Source organism: Pituophis catenifer, unplaced genomic scaffold, assembly GCF_029215685.1.
Source record: "Pituophis catenifer annectens isolate HBS135680 unplaced genomic scaffold, rPitCat1.0.hap2 SCAF_1, whole genome shotgun sequence".
NCBI lineage: Eukaryota > Metazoa > Chordata > Lepidosauria > Squamata > Colubridae > Pituophis > Pituophis catenifer.
In genome coordinates, this window is record NW_027256881.1 from 18,309,385 (window position 1) to 18,335,889 (window position 26,505).

Genomic DNA, 26,505 nt, shown 5'->3' on the forward strand with positions numbered 1-26,505 from the left:
AGAATTAGATAGAATTTTGTTTTATAAAGTGTAATTAAAACGGAGTTGTATTGAATTTGAAATTAAGATTTGTGGTGATAAAATTGTAAGGTAAATAATTAGAATAAAAGGTTAGAACATTGTTAAAAATTAATTTGACACTGATGGTAAAAGATATAAGGTGAAGAAAAACAAGATAAAATTAGGATTGATATATAGATATAAAAGTGAGCAAAAGTTAGTTTGAAATTAAAATTGTATTGATATAATGGATTTGTTTAGGGGAAGATGCTAGACTTTATGTTAAAATTTGTTCTTTTATGTTTTGAATTTCTATCCGTAAAAGATGTAATGGGAAATTGAATGGCGCTTGTTAAAGGAATGTAAGCGTGGTAACCAACTATGACCAGATCGAGACTCTGTTCTTGAAAATTATATTTTATGTTTATGTTTGAAAAAAAAAAAAAAGAAATATTTACAAAAAAAAAAAGATGCATGGACTTCAATTCCCAGAATTCCCCAGGCAGCATGAAGTTTGCCCATCTTAAACTTGCCAAGACTGAAAAACGCTGATCTACAGATAGGGATTTTTCCATTCCTCTTTTACTGGTTCCTACTTACTTATGAGCAATCATAATGCAAAATCCCCATTCCCAACTCACCCTAGAGCAAGGGTGCCTCCTGCACCACCCTGGAAGCTAATCCAGGGTGCGGGGGCCCCACATGATGTCCTCCCATGCCCTGTTTTGGGCCTGGAAGGACTCCTGTACCACCTTGGAAACCAAACAGGGGCATGGGGGGGGGGGCGTCCACCCCCATTTTGGGCCTGGAAGGCCTCCTGTGCCACTCTGAAAGCCAAAATGGGGTGTGGGTGAGTGCAATGTCCCTGTGCCCTGTTTTGGGCCTGGAAGGCCTCCTGCACCACCCTGGAAGTCAAAATGGGGCACACATGGGGAATCCTGGGACGGTTGGGGAGGGACCAGCCAGAGGTGGGATTTGCTGGTTCTCCGAACTGGGCAAAAAGTTAACAACTGGTTTACCCAAATCAGTGCAAACCGGCTGAATCTCACCTCTGTCTTTACTATATTCTTATTTTTTCTTTTCTTTTTCCTCTATTTTTCTTTTCTGCACTTCCTTTTTTTTTAGTTTGTATTAGTTTTTATCTTTTTAAATTGTATTTCTTAACAAAATTACTATCTTAAAAAAGGAAAGTTGCTACTGAACATACCGAATTCTTTAATACCTTCCTGTGTTTGCTAGAGATTCCTCCTGCAAAGAGCTATTTCCTGGCACTAATTAGCAATCTATTGATTTGCAGTAGTCACTGTTTGATGTTTAAGCTTTAGCACTGGATATATCAATGCACAGTGGGTGTTATTTCAAACAAGGGATGAACCCTACTATTGCTGCTTTGCAAACATCTATCTTACACACCCAGCCCATTCAATGATATTATTCACACTCCAAGTTCAAACATCAGGACTCAGGGAAGCAGCCTTTATAAAGAATAGTTTTTTTTCCTGAGGATTCCTCCACATCCTAGGTTGAACCCACATTAGCATTTTCTTGCTTTTACATTTTTACATAGAATTAAAACCAGAGGTTTTTCTTCTAGGCTTGATGGATAAGCAGCTGGAGGAAAAAATATGATAACAGAAGCAAGACTTTCCTATGCACAGAGATGGTAAGAGCTGCAGATTCCCACAACGGATGAATGGATGCTGAAGTTAATAAGTAAAGGAACTGGCTGAGATGGCAAAACCATCTACTTTGATTAAAGAAAATGCTTTAACTAGCTTTGTCTTTGACTTTTTTCTTGAAAGTGAAAGAAACGAAATTTTAATTTTGAGATTTGATTATTAGAACTGTTCATTATTATAGAAATATTGTGTACTATTGAAATTTAAAGCAAAAGATTGATTTTTTAAAAATATACAGACTAAAGAATAACAGAGTTGGAAGGGTCCTTGGAGGTCTTCTAGTCCAACCCCCTTCTCAGGCAGGAAACCCTATACCATTTCAGATAAATGGTTGTTCAATCTCTTCTTAAAAACTTCCAGTGTTGGAGCAGTCACAACTTCCAAAGGCAAGTTGTTCCACTGATTAATTGTTCTAGCTATCTACATATTTGTATCGAAGAAAGTCAGAAGTTAAAAAATAGTCCAACCTATCAAAAACAGCACCACAAAAAACAGATTAGGAGCACAAGTTAAAATAGGGAAGAAAATGGTAAGTGAACACCTATCTAACCTAGACAAGTTCAAATCATCAGGACCAGATGGATTACACCCCAAGGTTTTGAAGGAACTGGCAGACAAGATCTCAGAACCACTGAACTATATCTTTCAAAGATCCTGGAGCATAGGGGAACTGCCAGAGGATTGGAAAAGAGCTGATGTAGTTCCCATCTTCAAAAAAGGAAAAAAAATAGATCCAGGAAACTACAGACCGATCAGCCTGACCTCAATACCAGGGAAGATTCTGGAAAAGATAATCAATGAATCACCGAATACCTAGAAGCAAATCAAGTAATAGCCAAAAGCCAACATGGGTTTGTCAAAAACAGATCATGCCAGATTAATCTTATTGCATTCTTTGACAAAGTGACAAAATTAGTGGACCAGAGGAATGCTGTCAATATAATTTACTTGGACTTCAGTAAAGCATTTGATAAAGTAGACCATAACCTACTACTAGATAAAGTAGAAAAATGTGGGTTAGACAGCATCACCACCAGATGGATTCGTAATTGGCTGACCAATCGCACTCAACATGTAGGCCTCAATGGAACTGCATCTACATGGATGCAGTGGAGTACCCCAGGGCTCTCTTTTAGGCCCAGTGCTCTTCAACATCTTCATCAATGACTTGGATGGGGATGGATGGGGAACTCATCAAATTTGCAGATGACACCAAGCTGGCAGGAATAGCCAACACTCCAGAAGATAGGCTCAAGAAACAGAAGGATCTTGACAGACTTGAACATTGGGCACTATCTAACAAAATGAAATTCAATAGTGAAAAAAGTAAGGTTCTACATTTAGAGAAGAAAAACAAAATGCACAGGTACCATATATGTGGTACCTTGCTCAATAGTAGTAACTGTGAGAGGGATCTTGGAATCCTAGTGGACAACCATTTAGATATGAGCCAGCAGTGTGCAGCAGCTGCCAAAAAAGCCAACACAGTTCTGGGCTGCATAAACAGAGGGATAGAATCAAGATCACATGAAGTATTAATACCACTTTATAATGCCTTGGTAAGGCCACACTTGGAATACTGCATTCAGTTTTGGTCACCATGATGTAAAAAAGATGTTGAGATTCTAGAAAGAGTGCAGAGAAGGGCAACAAAGATGATTAGGGGACCAGAGGCTAAAACATATGAAGAATGGTTGCAGGAACTGGGTATGTCTAGTTTAATGAAAAGAAGGACTAGGGGAGACATGATAGCAGTGTTCCAATATCTCAGGGGTTGCCACAAAGAAGAGGGAGTCAAACTATTCTTCAAAGCACCTGAGGGTTGAACAAGAAGCAATGGGTGGAAACTAACCAAGGAGAGGAGCAATTTAAAACTAAGGAGAAATTTCCTGATAGTTAGAACAATTAATCAGTGGAACAACTTGCCTGCAGAAGTTGTGAATGCTCCAACACTGGAAATTTTTAAGAAGATATTGGATAACCATTTGTCTGAAATGTTGTAGGGTTTCCTGCCTGGGCAGGGGGTTGGACTAGAAGACCTCCAAGGTCCCTTCCAACTCTGTTATTCTATTCTATTCTATTCTTTCAGGATATGGAACTGTAGCTCTAGGTTTCAAACCATTTTCCTTGCTGGCCCAGAAATGTACTACTCAGTGACATGAAGAACAGGTTGTGTCACTTGAGCTGCACTTCACTCTGCCTTACAGCAAAATTCATTTTCAAGAATTGTAGGCTTCTGCCAAAAATAGCAGTGGGGACTGTGGGAACAGGTAAATGCTAATCTCCTGTTCCATCAGGGATTCCATCAAGATGTAGCGATGAACAAAAGCAATAGCTCAAATAGAAGACAACAAAGTAAAGGCACTAAGGCACATTTGGAGAGTTCAGGACCTTGGACAGTATCACAGATTTTAACTTCTCTCTCCCATTGTGACATCTGAGCCAGAGAAAACATTGCATTACTGTTGTTTAAAAAAGAAAAAGAAAAGAAAATTACACATGACAAAGCTTAGTGCATAGAGAGTATTTTAGTCCCAGGATAAGCATGGGAAAGAATCTTCAGGGTTGTAAGATGTATTTCCTATGTCAGGTGAGCCTGCTGAGTTCTACTCTACAGAATACAGACTTTAATAACATCACTATGTGGAATATATTACATAGGTTGATTTATTTGTGTCCCTATCTTCGCAGGAGCGTCTCCTGTTGCTATACTGACCTGCTGAGCATTGCTTGAAATAAGGGGGAAAACACCACAGTGCTTTCTTTCCCTCTGCCAACAGATCCACCACATCCGATTAATAGCCTTCCATTCAGCAAATCTTCCTGTCCTCCCCTAAACTTATTAGGGAGTGAGTTAACTAATACAGCTATTGAAGCCAGCTCTGAGGCCATGATGTCACTTGACAAGCAAGTTTCCAAAAGCACTAATCAATGGCTAATGACTGAGCTGACAAGAACTCCAATGAGGAAGTATTTGGAAGTGTCTTGTGGGAAATAACATTCTCTGCAGAACTTACTGTACTTTCCCCTCCTTCCAATCTCTTTTTGCTACTTGCCTTATTATTTTTTTTAAAAAACCTACTATCAATATTTGTTGTAAGGACAATATGAAAGTAAGCACAGATCAGAATCTGGCTTTTTCTTAATCTTACAGTTAAAAACAATAAAAACAATAAAAAAGCAGTAAGAAAACCTAAAAGGAAAACAGAAATAACATTTCAAAGTTTAATGTCGAGTTTGGAGATCCAGCTACTGACTGGATCTCCAAACTTGATATTAAACTTTGAAATGTTATTTCTGTTTTCCTTTTAGGTTTTCTTACTGCTTTTTTATTGTTTTAATTGTTTTTAACCTGTAAAAATGAAGTGTTTTAATACTGTGTGTGACCAACCATACGCTAAATAAATAATTAATCTCACAAAGGTTAGATTCACTCAAGGTGTTTCATTTATGTACAAGTACAAGTAGTCTTCAACTTACAACAGTTCATTTAGTGACCATTTGAAGTTACAACAGCACCCAAAAAATAGATTTATGATCATTTTTCACATTTATGACCATTGCGGCATCCCCATCGTCACGTGATCAAAATTCAGACGCTTGGCCACTGGCTGATATTTATGACAGTTGCAGTGTCCAAGGGTCACATGTTCATCTTTTGCAGCAGCCTGACCAGCAAAGTCATTAGGGAAGCCAGATTCACTTAACAGCTGTGTTACTAACTTAACAACTGCAGTGATTCACTTAAAAGGTCATAAAATGTGACAAAACTCACTTAACAAATGTCTCAGTCAGCAACAGAAATGTTGAGCTCAATTGTGGTCATAAGTCGAAGACTTCCTGTAGGTGCATGGAGAAGTGGCGGGCAAAGATTTCTGTTTAGGCCCAGATGGTTACTAGTAGCAGGAATGATGGTAGCATTATAAGAGCCGCGGTGGCGCAGTGGTTAGAATGCAGTACTGCAGGCTACTTCTGCTGATCACTGGCTGCCAGGAGATTGGCAGTTCGGGTCTCACCAGCTCAAGGTTGACTCAGCCTTCCATCCTTCCAAGGTCAGTAAAATTGTTGGGGGCAATATGCTGACTCTGTAAATTGCTTAGAGAGAGCTGTAAAGCACTGTGAAGTGGTATATAAGTCTAAGTGCTAGTGCTAAGTGCTATCAGGACTAGGCATGTTTATAGAACTTCAATTGTCATCTTCTTCCAATCAGTCTTGACAAAGTATAGAAATAGATCACTAGTACTTTCTTCTGGGATGTAATTTGATTATCTAATAAAATCTGCATCTGGAATTTCTTAGTCCTCTCTCACCCAAGCATTAACCAGGTCCAAACCTGGCTATTTGTTTTAACTTAGCCAATGCTGGCAAGATGTTACCTCAAGCTGGCCTATTTGGTTTGAATCCCTTTTAATCCAGCTGAGAAAATTCCTCAGATAGGAGCCTATGACATATTTTGTAGTTTGCTGGGTTCTTCTGTCATATTTGCCCTTAGGAAAAAGAAAAAATATCCATGCTCTGGTTATATACCAAGTAGTATCAAGATCGGTGTGCATGTAGTGGGTTTGGGGATGAATGAAGAAGACTTGCAAGCCAACACACGAAAAGATTCGTACTGCACTAATTTGTTCCATTATTTCCAGTAGCTAAGGGTATGGAAATACGTTTAGACCAGTGGTGAAATGTAAAATTTGTTACTACCGGTTCTGTGGGCGTGGCTTGGGGGGGTTAATGTGACTGGGTGGGCGTGGCCAACTTTTTTTTTTTTAACTTTTAAAACCATTTTTTCTACAACCTTAAGAGGTTGCAGAAAAAAACTGCTTTTAAAAGCCTCTGAGGATCCCAGCTGAGCCGCTTTTTTTTTACTTTTAAAAGCATTTTTTCGGCTGAAGAGGTTGTAGAAAAAATGCTTTTAAAAGTAAAAAAAAAAGCCTCTGATGATCGTGCGGCTGGGTGGGGGGGGGCAGGGATTTTTGCTACCGGTTCTCCGAACCACCAGTATTTGTTTTATTTCAGGCAGCTGAACTAAAGGGTTGGAGTTTTGTTTGCTAAGGCATCAGCCTAGAAACCTAGGAGACTGAAAATTCTAGCCTGACTTAGACAAGGAGCTGGGTAGGTAACCTTGGGCCAGATATCTAATAAATCAGTTCCTGTTATTCTAGGTAGTTGGCTCGAATCCAGTTCTCACTCAAAATAAAACATGTAAACTGTATTGGTTCATGATTTAACAGAACAACAGGGGAGCCAAGGTGGCACAGTGGTTAGAGTGCAGTACTGCAGCTGCTTCAGCTGACTGCTAGTTCAGCAGATCAGCAGATCAAATCTCACCGGCTCAAGGTTGACTCAGCCTTCCATCCTTCCGAGGTGGGTAAAATGAGGACCCAGATTGTTGGGGGCAATATGCTATTTAGTATACTGTCTTTGGTGTAAGCCACCCAGAGTCCTCGGAGAGTGGGCGGCATAGAAATATGAATAATAAAATAAATAATAAAATAATAAATAAACAGAGTTGGAAGGGACCTTGGAGGTCTTCTAATCCAACTCCCTGCTCAAACAGGAGACCTTATACCATTCCAGACAAGTAGCTGTCCAGGCTCTTCTTAAAAGCCTCCAATGATGGAGCGACCACAACTTTTGAAGGCAAGTCATTCCACTGGTTAGTTGTTCTCACTGTGAGGAAATTTCTCCTTAGTTCGAAGTTGCTTCTCTCCTTGATTAGTTTCCACCCATTGTTTTTTGTCTTGCCGTCTGGTGCTTTGAAGAATCGATTGACCCTCTCTTCTTTGTGGCAGCCCCTCAAATGTTTGAACCCTGCTATCATGTCACCCCCTCACCCCAGTCACTCTTTCTCAGTCCTAGGAAGAAGGCAATGGCAAACCACTTCTGAAATCTTGCCAAGAAAATTGCAGGGACTTGTCCAGGCAGTCACCAGGAATCAACACTGATTCAAAGGCACTAAAAACAACCAGAAATCCTATTTTAGAATTTCTATTACTGTTTTCTTGCCTTAAAATGCTAAGCAGTTGCTTTTAGGCAAATCTGGAAATGAAACATTCTAATGGTGGTGGTGGGGAGTTTGAAATGGATTGTATTTCGAGACTATAAGACTAACACAGAGACACACATCATTTAAATGAGGAAAAATCTAGTTGCTGGGAGGTGGGAGGAGAAGGCTGTATTTACTGGAGATTTGGGGAAATAATTGTTTTAGTGTGACAAGACCCTGACATAGAGATATAAAAAAAGAGAGCAAGAAAAATCTATTTCTTAATCAGGATGGTGGAATGTTCTGCACAAATGCTTTTGTCTTTTTTTTTTTCTTTTTGCCGTTTCCTTCTTCTACCCTAATGAAATATATTGACCAATTCTCTCAGCTAGCTAGGGGTAATGAGGCAACCTCTACAGTGTATCTATATTTTTTAGTCACAGCAAAGATACTTTCAGCCAGGCTGGATGAAAAAGTGTGAGAAGATAACTCACCAACTCCGAAGGCAGAGGGGATCACAATGGGGAAATAGATAGGGCTAGGCCAGGGGTCTGCAATCTTAAATCCTCAAAGAGCCATTTGGACCTGTTTCCCACAGAAAAGAAAACACCGGGAACCACAAAACCTGGGTGGGCATGGCCAACTTGATGTCACGCACTTCCACCGGTCACATGACCCCCCCCCCCAGCCATGCCTACCCAGCCAGTCATTAGGGCAGAGAACCAGTTGTTAAAAAACACCGGGAACCACAAAATCCTTTTGACATATCTCTCTTTCTCCTCCCCCCTCTCTCTCCCCCCCTCCTTCTCTCTCTGTATCTCTCTATGTCCCTTTCCCCCTCTCTCTGTATCTCTTGTCTCTGCCCTGGCCACTTCTCCAGTCCCCACCATTGCCCTTACCTTCTCAGGCCAGGCGAGGAGTGACTGGGAGGGGAGGGCGAGGGGCAGAGCCAGCCAGTGTTGGGATCACCTGACAGGGAGCCACAAAGAGGGCCCAAAGAGCCACATGCGGCTCCAGAGCCGTAGGTTTCTGACCCCTGGGCTAGGCCTTGGTGGCACAGCAGAGCTCTCCCCAGGCTCCAGAGCCTCTCTAGGAGCCTGGGGAGGGCAAAAACGTTTGCCAACCAGAAGTCGGCAAATGGGCCATTTCCGGCCTCTGGGGGGGGCCTCTGGGGGCTGGGGAAGGCTGTTTTCACCCTCCCCAGGTTCCTAAAGAGGCTCTGGAGCTTGGGGAGAGCAAAAAATGGGCCTACCGGGCCCACTGTGCCATCGTGTGCAAAAGCAGGGGGAGCACGGGGGGGGTTACATGCACATTCGCGGGGGCAGAGCACATAGAATTATGGGTGTGGGCACAGGGGCACGACACCCCACACACACACACTCCCCACGCTTTTGGCACACTATGGCAAAAAGGTTAGCCATCACTGCCCTATACCCTTTTCAGACAAATGGCTGTCTAGTCTCTTCTTAAAAACCTCCAGTGATTAAGCACCCACAACTTTTGAAGGGAAGCCGTTCCACTGGTTAATTGTTCTCACTACTAGGAAGTTTCTCCTTAATTCCAGGTTGGCTCTCTCCTTGATAAAGTGGCAACTGGACTCCAGAAAGTCCAGTTGCCTCTTGAAAAAAACATTTGTTGGATTCTCCTTGATAAGTTGCCATCTGTTACTTCTTGCATTGTCTTCAGATAATTAACCTTGTGTCATCTGAAAACTAAATTGTTGTGGCTCCGTTACCTGAGCCTATGTCATCGGCAGGAGAGGACTCCGAGAATGAAGGAGAGGAGTTGGCAAGGCCTCCCTCTCCAGGACCCTCCTCTCTGGCAATGCCTTCGGTGTCCGCCGAAGGGCAAGAGATAGGGCCGGGGCCAAGCATGTCCACGCAGCCACAGGTGGACAGTGATGAGGGTAATGAGTCTTGGCTGGATCCTCAGCAGCGTCGCAGAGATAAGCGTGCGCAACAGAAGAAAAGGCGTGCCAGAGCTTAAGCTGAGTCACTGGACCACACCCCACAAGGTATAAAAGGGGGTGAGGTGGCCATTCAGATTCTGTGACGGACAAAACTAACTACTATCGAGTCACATTGCATCTTTGGAAACAACATTATCGGCCTTGGATTTATTTTACGAACTGGACAATTCTTGACTGTGTGTATTTTGTTTATTGAGTAAAGTTCTTGGTAAGCAGCTACTGGGTTGCTGCCAAGCTTCTTATCGGAAGAATTGGTTGTCTGCCAGTTTATTTAACTCCTGGCTGTCTGTTTGTGTGCGTGTGTGAGACGGGGACAGAACATCAATAGGGCAGTGGTTCTTAACCTTTTCTTCACCACGGACCCCTCCCCTTAAGTACTTTGTGTGGCCACAGACCCCGAAGAGTTAACTCAAGGTTTAAACCATAACATTTCTTCAAGCCTTCACAGACCCTCTGTGAGAACCACTGAAATAGGCCTAATCAAAGCATGGATGAAAAAATCACCAGGAAATCAAACAGATTGCTCACTGAAGTTCAAAGGCAAAATATACATGGAATAAAAAATGTAAATAATGTAATGATGAAAATAAAATGTAATCTGGGGTGCAGTTCCATATCCTGTCCAAAAAATGGCACAGAAGTCAAGCTTGACTCAGAGGAAACATTACCTTTACCTTATTGCTAATAACAGTTATATATCAGTTTGACGGACTCAAGAATATTGCCACATTATACTTTGACTTCATGTAACTCTAAGAAGCAGGCCATGATTAGCATGCCGGTATTGCAAAACCGAACGATGAAAGAGGGTGACTATCTTATATTGAGAAAATGCTGACCTCTTAATCACAGCTTAGACCCTTAGCTGCTGCCACAGCTGTGCCCTATATATGGTGTTATTCCACTAGAAGACAGCCTGGTGCAAAATTGGAAAACATAATTGAAATGGGAATGACCTTTGGGCTCTGTATTCAGTCATTTCCTAGCGGGAGCAGAGAATTAAGGTATAGCTATGCCAGTAAGGTGAGTTTAACAGCTCTCTTTAAAATCTGGGTGATAAAGAAATCAGATTATCGGCGGTAATGAGGAAGTGGAGCAGTAGAGAGGAAAGAGAGTATTTGCAGCTTGATTTCTAGTGTTTTCTTTCTTTTGGGTTATTGGCAAATGTTTTATTTTTGTTACTGTTAATTGGGAAGACCCTCACTCAGTGTGCAACAGTGATTTTGCATTAAATTTCAGTTCCAGGAACCTGTAGCTAAGAAATCTCTCATTTTGGTTTGACATCAGGAAATAATCTCCTAATGAGAAGAAGATGTTCAACCATTGGACATCGTGCATCATGAAATCGTGTATTTTCCTTTGCTGGAGATGTTTAAACAGAAGCTGCTGAGAATGATGTATCACTGAGCAAAGGCAAGGCTAGATTATCTGCAAGATCCCTTCCAATCTTGACCCTCTGTTGTTCCAAAGTTGGGTCAGTGTAAAAGTCACTTTGTTCTCCACTGAATGGGTATTGCAGCTTTGAATATTTGCAGTCCAAAGCTATTGTATCATTAGATAAACCCTGTCTAATTACAACCATTTTGTGAGCGCTCCCATGCCATATTCCAAAAAGTCTATATCTGATCATCGGGACAAAAGGATTCACAAAATAGTATATAGATTTAAGGCTCCCTTAAGTCTGCCAGAACCGAGAAGTCCTTGGTGCTCTTTCAGCTTGGTGGTTTTCTTGCAGACATTTCATTAACCCAACTAGGTAATAACATCCAGGTTAGAAGGGAGTGGGATTTGTTCTCTGTTTACATACAATGGCTTACTCTGTCAGTCTTGGGGAGAATGTGCTTTTCTCCTTGGTAGTTCCTTGATTAGATTGTTGTTTTCTGTCTGAACTCCTGGGAACTACACAGTCGTTTACATGCAGCTTTCTCAACAGAATCACAAAAGTGGTTTTTTATTGCTTTTAACAAACAATAGAAGAATGCTACCCCCCCCCTCCAACTCTGAATCAAGTTCAGCTTTGCTTCAATTTGGAGGAGGAAACCAGCCAGGTCAAACGAAGGCTGCTACCACCCATCACCCAAATATAAGAGAGGAAGCCAGATAATTGTGCAACAGCAGCAGCAGCCGTGAAAAGAAACCATCTCAGCCATGCAATAAAAAGAAGACAGCACTCCGGAGAGCAGAGGAAGAGTCACAGGTCTCTGGAAGAGCAGGTAAGGCTGCTGGCTCTCTCTGGGGAAAGATGACAAAGCAGGGGTGAAATCCAGTAGGTTCTGGCAGGTTCTGGAGAACCGGTAGCGGAAATTTTGAGTAGTTCGGAGAACCGGCAAATACCACCTCTGGCTGGCCCCAGAGTGGGGAGGGAATGGGGATTTTGCAGTATCCTTCCCCTGGAGTGGGGTGGGAATGGAGATTTTGCAGTATCCTTCCCCCAGGAGTGGGATGGGAATGGAGATTTTGCAATATCATTCCCCCAGGAGTGGGATGGGAATGGAGATTTTGCAATATCCTTCCCCCATAAGTGGGGAGGGAATGGGGATTTTTCATTATCCTTCCCCTGGAGGGGGGGAAGGAGTGCAGATTTTGCAGTATCCTTCCTCCAGGAGTGGGGAGGGAATGGGGATTTTGCAGTATCCTTCCTCTGCCACGCCCACCAAGCCACACCACGCCCACAGAACCGGTAGCAAAAAAAAAATGGATTTCACTACTGCGACAAAGTATTTGATTTTGGATGGAAGTGACAGATAAAATGGAGGCGTTGACAGGATGTAAGAGTTGGCCTCTCCGGGAGATTTCAGCCTAAGTAAGCTTGCTAGCCTGGAGCTGGGTTGTGGGGGGTTTTTTCACCCCCTTCCAGCCCCGGTGGCCTCATGTTAGATCCTCGTCTCCACGTAACAGAGCAACCGAGACAGACAAATTTATTTGGCCAGCAAATATTGTTTTCGCTCTTTTATTAGATGAAGCCTTGGGATGTTTTATGAGCTCCGTTATGAAGTTCGGAGCGGCCGGGAGGGCGGCCATCACCTTGGAAGCAGGCAGCCGCCGCGATAAGAGGCGAGGAGCGCCAAGGCGAGGCTAGCGGCCGACTGCAAGCGCTTTGCGGGCGTCTGGCAGCCTTGCATTAACATGCAAATATTCTCGGCGCCTGCTGGGAGCAGATAGTTCGGCGCGAAGTAGGAGCGGGAGGCGACAGGCGCGCCGTTTTTTGCTCGCTGCTTCTCCTCCGCGCGATTTGCGGTGTTTTCTCATGAGGGGGAAGCAAAACGAAGAGGCCAGAAGGGGCGCTTTTGAAGGACCGGGGATGTAGGAGACATGGGCATGGCTGGTCTAGGGAGAGAAGGACCAGGGGGAGACATGATAGCAGTGTTCCAATATTTGAGGGGCTGCCACAGAGAGGAAGGGGTGTCAAGCTATTTTCACAAGGCACCTGAAGGCCAGGCAATGAATAAAGGATGGAAACTGGATGAACAAGGAGAGATTCAACCTAGAAATAAGGAGACATTTTCTGACAGGGAGAACAATCGACCAATGGAACAGCTTGCCTTCGGAAGTTGTGGGAGCTTCATCAGGCAGGCTTTCAAGAAGAGACTGGACTGCCATCTGACAGAAATGCTGTAGGATTGGATTGGATTGGATTGGATTGGATTGAATTGAATTGAATTGAATTGAATTGAATTGAATTTCTTATTGGCCAAGTGTGATTGGACACACAAGGAATTTGTCTTGGTGCACATGCTCTCAGTGTACATAAAAAATAGTTGGAAGGGACCTTGAGGTCTTCTTCTTCCTGCTTAGGCAGGAAACCCCCATTTCAGACAAATGGTTATCCAATATCTTCTTTAAAATTTCCAGTGTTGGAGCATTTACAACTTCTGAAGGCAAATCATTCTGCTGATTAATTGTTCTTACTGTCAGGAAATTTCTCCTTAGTTTTAGGTTGCTTCTCTCCTTGATTAGTTTCCACCCATTGCTTCTTGTCCTGCCCTCAGGTGCTTTGGAGAATAGCTTCACTCCCTCTTCTTTGTGGCAGCCCCTGAGATATTGGAACACTGCTATCATGTCACCCCTAGGGTCTCCTGCTTGGGCGGAGGGTTGGACTAGATGACCTACAAGGTCCCTTCAACTCTGTTATTTTGTTATTCTGAGACCAGCCTGGCAGGAAGCGAATCCTCTGGCCAGCTAGATCGGATGGAGATTCATCATTTTAATCCCTCCCCCAAGAAATATCCAAGTGGTTAATTGGCAAAAGGGTGTGCAGTAGTGACATGATTTTTTTAAAAGCCAGACAGTTTCAATTGTGAAAATTGAAAAGGCACTTTTACGATACCTTGCAAAAAAAAAAAAAAAAAAAAAGCCAGCCAGCAATTGATCTCCTCTGGGTCATTCCATGTCAAGTGGTCTGAGGCTCTGTTTTCGCTGGCAGAGGCACTGCGGGCCAATCCTTCGCTGTTTCCAGGGTGGCCCTGCTGGGAGATCTAAGCACCCCGGGGGCCAGATCCAGCTCCTGGGCATTGAGTTTGACACTCCTGTCTTAGAACATAGAATAACAGAGTTGGAAAGGACCTTGGAGGTCCAACCACCTGCTCAAGCAGGAGATCCTGGCCTATATCATTTCAATCAAATAGTTGTCCAGTCTCTTTTTGAAAGCCTCCAGTGATGGAGCACTTCAACTTCTGAAGGCAAGCTATTCCATTGATGGAGTGCTTCTCACCATTAGGAATTTTCTCCTTAGTTCTAGGTTGCTTTTCTCCTTGGTTAGTTTCTATCCATTGTTTCTCATCTTGCCTTTTGGTACTTTGGAAAATAGTTTAATCGCTTGTCTTTGTAGGAGTCCCTCAGATATTGGAAGATTGCTAGTCCTTCTTTTCACCAGATTAGATATACACCATTCCTGCAACTGTTCTTCATGTGTTTTAGTCTCCAGTCCCCTAATCATCCTGGTTTTCCAGTCTCAACATCTTTTTTATATTGCGGTGACCAGAACTGGATGCAGTAGTCCAAATCTGGTCTTACTAAGGCTTTGTAAAACAGTAGCAGACTTTGTAAAGCAGTCTTTACTTTGTTATAGATGCCGTCCCTGGTTAAATGCAGTGTCTTGATCCAAGCCTTCCCTCTTTTTGTATCTGCGTTATACAGGTCTTAACATTGTGATGCCATACCCACTGTCTTGCAATTGTTCACCTGCCTGTGGATGCCCACAAAGTTGGCTGGTTTATCTGACATTTCATTCTGCCCATTGAGTCAGGTCCAGAATGCTACTATTCCAGGCTTATCCTGGTTTTGCCACCCCCCACCCTCCCCGGGGTTGGTAAATTGAGAAAGAAACCAAGACAGATTGATGGCGTATTCCAACTGGTTACTTTGAATTTATAGAGGTTACTGTTTTTAGATGTGGTTTAGTTAGTTAGTTAGTTTAGTTAGTTTATTGAATTTATATACCACCCTACTCCCAAAGGACTCAGGGCGGTGAACAGCCAAAAGATAAAATACATGTAATACAAATGTTAAAAACCATTAAAATACGATTAAATAATTTGGCCCAGAAAACAAAATTTTAAAACCCCAATTTTTATACGACAAATTTAAAATTTAAAAAATTTAAAAAACAGTTTAAAAAAGAGGTTAGGCCAGGCCGGCCTGCTGGAATAGGAATGTTTAGATTTGGTTTAAGATGTGATACTCAAATTGTGGTTTAGGGACCGCTGAGTTTCCTCAAAACTCTTTCAGGGTGTCCATGGAATCATATAAATATTTTTAAACCTCAATTTTAATTTATAATACATTAAATATTGATAGAGCTAACCCACATAATCAAAATCTTTCTGGAGTCCTCCATCATTGCTAAGAATCTGAAAGTTAAGAACTGCTGGTTTAGAGGCACCTCAATTTACATTATGAAGTTATAATTGACCGTAACATGTTATGGTATCATTTTATACTACTGTATGTCCGTATAATGAATATAATCAATAAATTAGTTCAGTACCGCTGCACTAATACCAGTAGTGGCAGGAGTAACTTCAGGAAGGGAGAATCAAAAAATTCAAGATGGCAGCCACAACCTTGTGACTGAGGCCTTACCCAGGTGTTGGTGTGATGCAACCTAGTCCAATCCCATGTATCCTGGTTGCACATAATCCTGAAAACCAGCCTTGAATATGTAAAGAAGAAACTTTTCTTTCATGGCAGATTTCATTGGTCTTCTCCCCTCCCCCAATTTTTTTTTTTAAAGAAAGCACTTCTGTAGTTATAGAATTGTCTACAAGTAGGTATAGAGTTATACTTGGCTCTGGTCACCATCTTGACTATTTTTTAACCCCTTCTCTATGTACAACCCCAAGTAATGACTTCTCAACCACTGTAGCCCCGACAGAATATTTTTTTTAACAGGTTAACAGAGTTGGAAGGGACCTTGTAGGTCTTCTAGTCGAAAACCCCTGCCCAAGCAGGAGACCCTACACCAGTGATGGCTAAACTTTTTGCCATTGCGTGCCAAAAGTGGGGTGTATGGGGAGAGGGTCACACACACGCGTGCCCACACCCATAATTCTATCTGCCCAGCCACCCGCACATGCGCGCATGACCCCCTGCGCTCCCCCTCTTTTGGCACGCGATGGCACGGTGGGCCCAGTAGGCCCGTTTTTTGCTCTCCTCAGGCTCCAGAGCCTTTCTAGGTGCCTGGAGAGGGTAAAAACGGCCTTCCCCATCCCCCCCCAGAGGCCCTCCGGAGGCCGGAAACAGCGTGTTTCCTGACTTCTGGTGGGCCCAGATGGCCTGAAAATCAGCTGGCCAGAGCTGAGCTCGGGTGCCCACCAATATGGTTCTGCGTGCCATCTGTGACACGCGTGCCATAGGTTCGCCATCACGGCCCTACACCGTTTCTGACAAATGGCAGTTGAGTCTCTTCTTGAAAGCTTCCAGTGATGAAGTTCGCACAACTTCTGAAGGCAAGCTATTCCACTGGTTTGGAGAATTCCAGAATAACAGGATTGAAAGGGACCTTGAAGGTCTTCTAGTCCAACCCCTTGCTCAAGCAGGAGACCCTATACCAGATCAAATGACTGTCCAGTCTCTTCTTAAAAACATCCAATGATGGAACCTAGATCCTGACTAGGTGGCTCAGTGGCTAAGACACTGAGCTTATCAATCAGAAAGGTCGGCAGTTCTGCAGTTCGAATCCCTAGTACAGGTCTCCTGCATGAGTAGGGGGATGGACTAGATGACCTCCAAGGTCCCTTCCAACTCTGTTACTGTTACTGGAGCACCCCAATTTTCCACGACTGTTTTCACTGACAGCAAATTTCTCCTTAATTCTAGGTTGGATCTCTCTTTGATAAGCTTCCATCTGTGACAATTTCCAAGATGATTGGCTTTTCTCATCACCTGGATATCACAAATTCAGAAATCTGCCGTGAATAATGCAATGTAACTAAAGTTAAATTGAAACTCTTGAGAAATGCAGTAGCTTTGGAATATTAGTCTGGGAAGGGGGGGGGCACTTTGCATATAAAGAATTCCCTTTGAGTTGGATGGCATTTCTTGATAATAAAAGGTGAGCAAAATGTGTTCTTGGCTCCTCTACTCAGAGAACTGAAGGCAGAAAGAGAGTGAGTTTGATATCCCTCTTGAGTATGAATGCTGAAAGTGTGAGTGCTTTGAGAATTTTTTCCCCCTTATTTAACTTCCCCCTCTCTTTTTAATGTTGCTGCTGCAGAACACATTTAAATAATTAAAGCAGTTTTAAAAGCTTTACTAGTGAAGAGGCATCAGCTGTAATCCTAAACTCACTGGCCACAATTCCGTTTGGAATTGGCTTGATACACAGTAATACCATTTTGTGCCCAGAATGCTAAAGAACTAAACAGGCATATGTACGTTTGTTGTTTTTGTTTTTTTTTTAGGAGAAATTTTCATCCATAAACTATAATTAGGCACATCAACTTTTATTAAAAAGGAATCAATAGAACTAAAATGCTTCATTAGCTGCTCACATCCCACTACAATATTTTCAATGCAATTAGAGCTAAGCAAAAACTTCACAGTTTCCCCACCACTCAGACTGGACAGTTTGCGTGCAAAGCCCAATCCCTATCAGACCATATTCCAGGCTCCCATTCTTCTTGGAGAGACAAGTATGCATTTTGTCCAGGTAGAACAGTAAAAAAAAAAAAAAAAAAAAAGGTGAGGTTTTGGTTTAATGTGTGCAAATGACTGCTGCTTCTCATTCCCTAAATAGTTATTTGCTTCGATTAGCATGCATTCTCTCCAATAGGTAGCACTTTCCCTGTGGAAGGTTATGGTAACGTTGCAGTCCTCATGAACAATCCTCAACATATAGTTATGGAGGTGCAATGGTTACAATGCAGTATGTTGTGGCCCGCCAGCGGCCTGCGCGGATCGTGGCTGATCCCGATGACGAGGAGGCTGGTGTGGTGTCACGCCAGCAGCCTGTGCAGCCGGCGCTCGCGTCGGACAGCGAGGAGGCTGAAGAGGATGTGGTGCCAGAGGCAGAGACTCAGCCAGGGCCTTCAGAACCTCCAGAGGTTCCTTCAAGTGGAGAGAGCGAAGTGGAGGAGCCTCTCCTCAATGCTCGAGCATGCAGGGCTGCCAAAAGGCAGGAGTGGCTACTCAGGAGGAGGAGGTCTCCTCGAGAGTAAGGCTTGAGGATAATTGGCCACTCCCTTAGCCTATTTAAGTCACACGCTGTTATTAAGTTTCTTTCTAGAAACAACTTGTATTTATTATCAGAGAATTTTGGTTTATCATATCTAGTTTTCTGGGCTGGTTGCCAACCTTTGCCGGTCTTGTTTATTCTTGCTACTTAATAAATTTGATAAGGACTGTTGGTGTGTGTCAATATCCTCGGAAATCCGGAGCTGGGGCAGAACACAGTATTGCAGGCTTAACTCTGCCCACAGCTAGGAGTTCGATCCTGACTGGCTTGAAATTGACTCAGCCTTTCGTCCTTCCAAGATCTGTAAAATGAAGACCCAGATTGTTGGGGGGGGGTAATATGCTGACATTTGTAAACGGCTCAGAGCGTGCTGTACTATGGACCACTACGAAGCAGTATATAAGTCTAAGTCAGTGATGGCGAACCTTTTAGGCACCGAGTGCCCAAACTGTGCTTGCTTGCATGCCCAAACTGAAAGGTGCACGCATGCGCATGAACATGTGCATGCATGGACATGTGTGAGTGTGTGCATGCACAGACATGAGCAAACGTGCGCATGCATGAACATACGCAGATATGCACAGCAGAGACCTGAAGACAAGCTGGCCAGCGGGAGGCAGGGCATCCCAACACCAGCAGCACTGCAAGAGCTAAGATCTTTTCCTTTTTTCTTTTGTGAGCTTCTGTTTCATCGTTTGCAGGGAAACAGAAGCTCACGAAAGAAACGCCATGGAGATCTGTCCTGGGGCGACGGCACATGTGCCAGCAGAGAGGGCTCTGCGTGCCACCTCTGGCACGTGTGCCATAGGTTCACCATCATGGTTCTAAATTCTATTGCTATCTCACCAACAGCCTGTGTTTGTGATGCATCAACTTGCTGGAATAACAGCTGCATTCTGTTCCATTTTGTCTTCCACTAGTATGATGTATAGGCTCCAAACTGGTGTTGTAGAAGCAAGCCAAAAGGCAGAAACTCAGCTGCAAAGGAGTATATACAAAGGGCCAGGGCTTTGATCACACTCACCATTGGGCCAACTCTGACACCCACTTGTTGCAGACAATGGTGGCTGAGAAAGCGGGGGCTGTATTCTCTGCTCTAGCAGACCCTCTAGGCCAGAGGTGTCAAACTGGATTCCTTCATGGGCCAGATCGGCATTGTAGTTCTCCTTGGGCTGGCCGGGAAGGGACGCCTCCTACAGCACCCTGTCGGCCAAAATGGGGTGAAGTCCCCCCACAGCCCGTTTTGGCTGCTATTTCCAAGCCGGCCCCGTGGGCCAGATTTAAGCACCCTGCGGACCGCATCCAGGCCACAGGCCTTGAGTTGGACACCCCTGGTCTAGGCTATAATACCAGCCTGTCTATTTTTCACTCCTTTATCATATTCCAGCCTACCGCACATCTATATACTATGTACTCCCTAAACTTTTGTGTCTGTTTGTAACCTTCAGTTGGGCAAAACTGTGCAATCATCAGACCACTATATTTTTAATTCATATACCTCAAATGGGCTAATTTACAGAATGCATCCAGAATCCAGGACCCGTTACCCTCATGGGATTGAAATTTGGCAAAGTCGTGGCCACTTCAGTACCGTTGTACTGCTACTATCAGCCATAATCATATGACTGTCATTTCCAATGCTCCCTGCCAGCTTCCTACAAGGAAAGTCAGAATCGGAATAGAGCTGGAAGCGATCTTGGAGGTCTTCCATCCAGCCCTGTGTTCAAGCAGGAGATCCTAGACCATTTCAGAAAAGGGACTCTCCAGTCTCTTCTTAAAAACCTCCAGTGATGAAGCACCCACAATGACTGGCAAGCTATTCCACTGGTTAATTGTCCTCACAGTTTGGAAGTTTCTCCTCAATTCCTCAATTCTAATCAATGCAGAAATCAGTGGGAAGTCAGGAGTTGCTCCCACTCCCACTGCTCTGTGTGCCTGGGATTATTCTGTTTCACTGCCTAGGTATTAAAATGTTCTTAAATGATGACCCAACAAGTCATGGTGTTGTCTAACTATGAGAGGGATCTTGGAGTCTTAGTGGACAACCCAATAAATATGAGCCAGCAGTGTGCGGCCGCAGCCAAAACAGCCAATGCAATCCTAAATTACATTAACAGTGGGATACAATCAAGACCAACTGAGGTACTAATACCACTCTATAAAGTCTTAGTAAGACCACACCTAGAGTACTGCATCCAGTTTTGGTCACCACACTATAAAAAAGATGTTGAGACTCTACAAAAAGTGCAGAGGAGAGCAACCAAGATGATTAGTGAACTGGAGGCTAAAACATACGATGAACGGTTGCAGGAACTGGGCATGGCTAGTCTAATGAAGAGAAGGACCATGGGAGACATGATAGCAGTGTTCCAATATTTGCGGGGCTGCCACAGAGAGGGAAGGGGTCAAGCTATTTTCCAAAGCACCTGAAAGCCAGACAAGGAATAATGGATGGAAACTGATCAAGGAGAGATTCAACCTGGAAATAAAGATAAATTTTCTGACAGTGAGAACAATCAACAAATGGAACAGCTTGCCTTCGGACGTTGTGGGAGCTTCAGCACTGGAAGCTTTCAAGAAGAGACTGGCCTGCCATCTAAATAGAATAGAATAAGTTTAGTTGGAAGGGACCTTGAGGTCTTCTAGTCCAGCCCCCTGCTTAGGCAGGAAACCCTATACCATTTCAGACAAATGGTTATCCAATCTCTTCTTAAAAACTTCCAATGTTGGAGCATTCACAACCTCTGGAGGCAAGTTGTTCCACTGATTAATTGTTGTAACTGTCAGGAAATTTCTTCTTAGTTTTAGGTTGCTTCTCTCCTTGATTACTTTCCACCCATTGCTTCTTGTCCTACCCTCAGGTGCTTTGGAGAATAGCTTGACTCCCTCTTCTTTGTACCAGTCCATATTGGAACACTGCTATCATGTCACCCTTGGTCCTTCTTTTCATCAGACTAGACATACCTCTTAGTTTAAATAGTTTCTCTGTTGCAGGAAGTGACTCCTTTAGCATTTGGGCGATTCTGTTGACCGCTGTCATGAATTTGACAGTTACATGACTTTGAACGTAGCCACTTTTCTAGCCCCACTGATCTTCATTTGCTCTTTTCCAGCTCTCTTTGTTGAAATCTGCTTCCAGTAACCAGCCTGGAGCCTGAATGTCAGTGAAATCACAGATCCCAAAGGTGGCAGAGAGAACGTAATGGAAGGAACCATTTTTATCTGTGACTATAACTCACTTCTAGCTTGGATGAATAGAGAGTGCCTACTAAAGGTTGCATCCTCTAAGGAGGTACAATGAGAAGGGATGCAGAAGGAAGCATTTTTTGTGGCTATTCTCTATTGGAACAATTGCCCCTCAGGCAAGTACAGCCCCACTGTTATGGCCTTCCAGAAGTTGGTTAAGATTTAATTTCAAAGGCCTTTGGAAATTAACTATTGAAGAGCTGCACAGTGTGGAGTTTGCTTTGTTATTGTTTTATGGATTATTTTATATCATGCTATATAATTTACAGGGGATGCGGAGGCTCAGTGGCTAAGACACTGAGCTTGTCAATCAAAAGGTCAGCAGTTCAAATCCCTAGGGCCGTGTAATGGGGTGAGCTCCCATTATTTGTCCCAGCTTCTGTCAACCTAGCTGTTCGAAAGCACATAAAAAATGCAAGTAGAAAAATAGGGACCACCTTTGGTGGGAAGGTAACAGCGTTCCGTGTGCCCTTGGCATTTAGTCATGCCAGCCACATGACCACAGAGACGTCTTTGGACAGCGCTGGCTTTTTAGCTTTGAAACAGAGATGAGCACTGCCCCCTCGAGCCGGAAATGATTAGCATGCATGTGCGAGGGAACTTTTACCTTTATTTACATTGACATTTACTTCACTCCCCTACCATGTCCCAGCCTACTACAAATAATGGGTGGAAATCTGGAGCTTTGCCAACTGCAGTGATGTCTTGGGGTCATCTGCTAACCTTATTATGGTTTTCAAAGCCCCCCCAAAATACAAGTGTGGCTCTTTACCACAAGGAAATTACTCACTCCATATCTGCTTCCTAGATATTTATTTCATGTGCTAGCTATTCAAAGTTTGGGTGATTTATCTCAAACTCTTTCAGAATAGGGGATCTGAATTTAATAGATCAGAGAAGGAGTCAGCTTGGCAGGAAGATGGAAGATAGTATTTGAGCTAAGGTGGTGCAGTGGTTAGAATGAAGTACTGCAGGCTACTTTAGCTGACTGCTAGATGCAGTTCGGCAGTTCAAATCTCACCGGCTCAAGGTTGACTCAGCCTTCCATCCTTCCGAGGTGGGTAAAATGAGGACCCAGGTTGTTGGGGGCGATAGGCTGATTCTGTAAACCGCTTAGAAAGGGCTGTAAAAGTACTATGAAGTGTTATATAAGTCTAAGTGCTATTGCTATTTCTTGGCTGCAGCAAAGAGGGGTGCTGTCCACTGCTATTTTCCAGATGCCTTCAGGTCATCTGCTTTCAGAAGTAAAATCCCCTGAGTTCAGTGAAGCTTTATTTGAGAAAAGGTTCTACACCAAGGATAGTTAATCCTAGATCTTCAAATATTTTGAACAGTAACTATCACCATCACTGTCTATGCTGGCAGGAGCTTTTGGAGGTCTAGTCCAATATATCTTCAGATTCCAGGTGGTCAATTTCTGGTACATGTAACAATTTATTTCAACAAATTATTCCTGTAATGAACAAAAAATATATTCTTCATTGGCCCTTGCATAGGACTGCTAAAGCACCAATGTCTCAAAGGTGCTTTTTTTTTTCCAGGAGGCAACTGGACTCTCTTGTTTTTTCTTTGAGGATGTTTTGATTCTCATCCCAGAAGCTTCTTCAGCTCTTGACATCCTTTGAATGGTGTGGGAATAGGAATGGATTTCCAGAGGGGGGGGGGATTGCAGATTACAGGAACCAGGAGCACTACTCAGGTGACCCTGAAGACACAGATCAACCTCCAAGTGCTTCAACGACCCTCTAAAAGGATGCAAATGACCAGCTGTCTGCAAGGAGTATAAATCCTTCCATTCCGCACTATCCTGTCAGAGCTGAAGAAGCTTCTTGCATGAGAAGCGAAACGTCCTCAAAGAAAAAACAAAGTCCAGTTGCCTCCTGAAAAAAGCACTTTTGGGACAACCATGGTCTAGACCAGGGGTCTCCAACCTTGGCAACTTTCAGACTTGTGGACTTCAACTCTCAGAATTTGCTGGCTGAGGAATTCTGGGAGTTGAAGTCCACAAGTCTGAAACCCCTGGCCTAGATGACTGAGAATCTCTACAGATTTGAAGCACCACTGTTTTATCATTCAGACCAAATACAACCCTATTGTAGAGTCATATGGTTAGAAGGGTCTTCAGAGGTCATTTAGTACTTAACATGTAAAGCATTTCAGATGTATGGCTATCCAGCTCCTTCTAGTGAAGAACAACATTCCATTTCTTGAGACAGGTTCTTTTGCTAGTTGACAATTCCTCTCATCAGAAATCCCTCCTCAAGTGCACCTGAATACGCTTCCCTGCAGTTCAACCCATTGATTTTGAATCTGTCCTTCAAGGCCATAGAGACCACTTCCTCCTCTTTATAACATTCCTTCAGATATCTGAAGAATGTAATTGTACCTTTTCTCCATTTTCTCCTCTGCAGGCTAACGAGGCCCACTGTAGTTCCTTTAATTGTCCCTCATAGGACTTGGTTCCTGAATCCCTCACCTTCTTAGCAGCTCTTGTCTCAACTCATTCCACTTCGTTGATATTGTTTTCAGATTGCAATCCAATGAGGGGGCTCTTTTGAGAAAAGGAAGACCACCAGCAAAGACACTGTTATTATCTCTTTTCCTCAGTGTTTCCAGGGAGATTTTATTACTGTACATAAAACATACTGTACATAAAAAGCTTAACAAATTTATTTTCTAATCCCTAGTGCCGCATAACGGGGTGAGCTCCGTTACTTGTCTCAGCTTCTGCCAACCTAGAAGTTCGAAAGCACGTAAAAAATGCAAGTAGAAAAATAGGGACCACCTTTGGTGGGAAGGTAACAGCGTTCCATGCGCTTTTGGCATTTAGTTATGCCGGCCACATGTCCACGGAGAGCGCTGGCTCTTCGGCTTTGAAACGGAGATGAGCACCGCCCCCTAGAGTCAGGAACCACTAGCACATATGTTCGAGGGGAACCTTTACCTTTACTAACTTATTCTAATGCTTCAGGTCAATCTTCATATCAGAGGTGGGTTTCAGCAGGTTCTGACCAGTTTTGGAGAACCGGTAGCAGAAATTTTGAATAGTTCGGAAAACTGGTAGTAAAAATTCTGACTGGCCCCACCCCCATCTATTCTCTGCCTCCAGAGTCCCAGCTGATCGGGAGGAAATGGGGATTTTGCAATAACCTTCCCCTGGATTGGGGTGGGAATGGAGATTTTACAGTATCCTTCCCTTGGAGTGGGGTGGGAATGGAGATTTTACAGTATCCTTCCCCTGCCATGCCCACCAAGCCATGCTCACCAAGCCACACCCACAGAACCAGTAGTAAAAAATTTTGAAACCCACCACTGCTTCATATATATAATTTTTATTAAAATTGTCAATTATAATAGTAAAATCTAATACAAAACTTTGAGAAGAGAAACAGTAAAATGTCCAAGAAAATATAATACCTTTTGGACAGTCTATTCATAAGGCAGATATCATGACTGACATTGTTTGTGTGGGGGCTACTTTTTTTCCCCTCCTTTTTGTTTCAAGCCTCTTCAATATTTTCAGTTTTACAGTATTTTGCATCATCTGTAGGTCACAACTTATTACCTCAGAAATAGGCTTTTTTTCCCTCCTCTGCTTTAAAATCATATAATTACTTATTCATTGTTATGTCTTGCAAAAAACAAAACAAGGCTATTTCCCATGAGAAGTTGTTTTTTCTTTAACATTAACACCAAAATCTTTGTAAAAGTTTCTGTATTCTGTATTCCAAATTTATCTTAGTCCATTCCGAAGTTTCTAAGATCAAAATCTGATTTAGCTTTGAATTGTTTATTCAAATTTCTTTAAATTTTTAAGCTTATGATTTAAGTTTTTCTTTCATTGAGGATTCAAGGGTAACTCGCCCAACATTTTCAAATTTCTCTAAGGGCTGTATTAGCCTAAGAGTATCTTAAAACAATTTTTGAAAGTAATTTGAAAGTGAAATTAGCAAACAGTGTCCTATGAAAGGCCATGACTGAGACAACATGACTATTCCTGTCATCTCCAAGCACTCACACCCATGGGAGACTTCTCACCTGCAGTCTCTTTGTAAGGAGCTGCTGTCTGGAGGACATGTCGGCAATCTCCCGTCCTCATTTTGTTCAGAATTTCTGAAGAGCTGCTCTACTCACTGATTCTGCATACGATGGTCAACTCTGATTCCATGGAGACATCTATAGTTTGCTATCATGCCTTCCCTGGAAGCTTATGCCTTCAAGACAACTACACAGCCAAGTCACTAAACCTTTATTGGCAATAAGTTTGGAAATATTTTGCCGTTGCCTGCTTTCTAGGGAGGAGGAGAAGGAGTGACTGGCCCAAGGTTACCCACAGCTCACTTTGTGCTTAAGGTGGGGCTAGAACCCATGGTCTCCTGGTTTCTAGGCTGATGACGTCATCGCTACGGATGACTTCACCACTGATGAAGTTTCTAGGCTGATGACTTCACCACTACTCCAAGCTAGCTTTCATGCTACATTACACTTGATATAAATACTTATACTGACATCTGTCTAATTCTTAATAAACAGTCCTATGAACAATTTGATTCTCTTTTGTTGCCTGATCTTACAACAAAGCCATTAGCTGCTATTATCCACCTTCAAGTTAGTTGGCTTCTGTTGCTGCCAGCTACTATTCTGAGCTGCTGCTGAAGTGTTGGCTTTGCAGTTTCTCAATCTGTGCTGGAGGAGTGCGGAGAGAGAAGACCTTTACCAGCTGCTGACTGGCTGTGGGCTCTCAGTCTCTCTGCTGGGCTCTGCTTCCCCTTGCAGTGTGTCTGCTGTTGTTTTGCTGAAGTCCAAGCCTCCTCCTTCCCCATCAGTCCCCAGCTAAGCTACACTTTGTCCTGACAGCTGCTCCATTCACTCAGCTGCAAATTCTCACTCTCTGCTCTTGCATCTCACATGAATCTTCCTTCCACAAACACCTATGCAAACACATTCAGGGGTA